This window comes from Apteryx rowi, unplaced genomic scaffold (assembly GCF_003343035.1).
Source record: "Apteryx rowi isolate R43461 unplaced genomic scaffold, aptRow1 scaffold_944, whole genome shotgun sequence".
NCBI classification, from domain to species: Eukaryota; Metazoa; Chordata; class Aves; order Apterygiformes; family Apterygidae; genus Apteryx; species Apteryx rowi.
This window is the reverse complement of record NW_020451254.1, coordinates 146348-148272: the sequence shown is the minus strand read 5'-3', so window position 1 is coordinate 148272 and position 1925 is coordinate 146348.

Here is a 1925-nt window from a genome sequence, read left to right as displayed (position 1 = left end):
GACCAGCCAGAGCCCCAACCCTGGACACCGGCCCTTCGCCCTGCTCGCCACACTGCTGCAACGAGACCTGCCGCCTCGGTGGCCGGTCCAGACCCAGCGTGGACCGGAGAGCTTCCCATCCCAAGCCCTGGTGGAAATCCAAAGCAGGCCACCGCGAAGCGCTTTCACCAACTTCCTGGGCAGGGATTTGCATTGCGACAGTCCCGTGCAACATCGCTGCATCATCGCAGATCTGCTCTTCTGCCGCCGAGCCGAGCACAGCGGAGCCGGCTCTGCACAGTCACCCCAGGCCCTGTCATTATTGCTGGCAGTAAAAGCATTGCCACAATTAAAATCATTAACTTTTCCATAGTTTAGGCACAAACACCCCTTCCAACCCAGTGTATCCATCACAGCTGTGATACTGAATGGTCCATAAAACATGTTTTACATATACATTCATCTCCGTAACAGTGATACTCTGTTGGTCATTTAGGAAAAGAAAGCTAACAGAGGGACCAGGTTGGGTAGACCTGGTAGGTTCCTGGGAGTCTCACACTTGTCCTTGGTTGATGAAAACCCTGCCATAAGGCATATTTTCATGCTGGAAACCCTGTAGAAAAGCCAAGGCCTGGATGCCCTGTAGGGACTGGACTCCTCTGTTGTCCTGGTGGGTTCAGGCTGCAGTCTGTCCTGCCACCCTCTTCTTCCTGGGCCTGAACAGAGGATTTCCACCTCTTTACCTACGGACTTTCATTTTGTTTTGGTCTGCAGCCTCTTGCCAGCTAATCTATGGCCGTTCCTGCTTGCCCACTTCTCCCCAAGCAGGGATAACTTCTTCCAGTTTAGCCCTCTGGACTGGCTTAGCCCCCAAAAAGCAAATACACTGATGCAGGAGAAGAGACAGGGCCATAAGAGTAGGAGCTGGAGGGAGGACGAGGTTTGCCGGAGCCTCCTGAGATCAGCTCTTTGCAGCCTTGCAGATGAAACATGGAGGCGATTATAGCGTGACTGAAAAGGGGCTGCATCTGCTGTCCCCAAGGGTAATTCCCAAAGGTCTCTATTGGTAAGAAAGAGCTGCAAAACTTGCAACTTCCTCCTCTTTTTTTTTYCTTTCTGCCCTTGCCCTGCCGCTGGCCCATGGGTGCCACAAAAGGTCCGTTGCCAAGCTCCAAGGCACCACGCAAACCCCCGGCCTCCCACTGCCTGCCCTCTGACCCTCTCTCGGTTGTGACTAACTCCTGCCACCCCTGATTCAAGGGAAAGGTTGGGCTCACCCAGCTGCTGAGTAATAGCTGTGCCCGTCCTCCTCACTGCCACGCAGGGCAGGGGCGATACTCCCCACTGGCACTTCCCCATTTCATATGCAGGGATAAACCTCACATTGGCTGCAATGTCCTTTTACCTGGAGAGCTCTTCCTCTGCCAAAAGGTCCCTGTCCAAATGATGTGTCCCTCAGAGACAGCACTTGTTTGATATGAGATGTAGGGTTGTGAGAAAAGACTGTGATTGTTTCTTTTTGAAAAGAACAAAAGGGAAGAGGTGACAATGGGTGTGAATCATCTCATTGGAGATCTTCAAGAGAAGCTAGATGGCACTGATGGGGCCTCAGAGTGATGGTATGGAGAGAGGTGACCCCTTCCAACTCCCTTCTGCTGTCTTTGATTCAACTATTTCTGTTTAAGCCATCCTATGCTCTTGCTAGTCAAATGTCTCTGAAAAGAGAAAAGCAGAATGAAAGGGCTCAATTCCTCAGAAGACTGAAGATCTGCCTGAGGTTTTTGGGTTTTTTTTGTCAATGCCATTGCACAGTCACTAACAGGTTTCTCCTAACCTCAGACATCCTCTGTGTACAAACAAAGCTCACTTCAGGACATTAGCCAGCAGAAATCTCATGTGTTTTTACAAATCTCCCGCTCACAAACCCAGTGTCTCCTACCGAGACC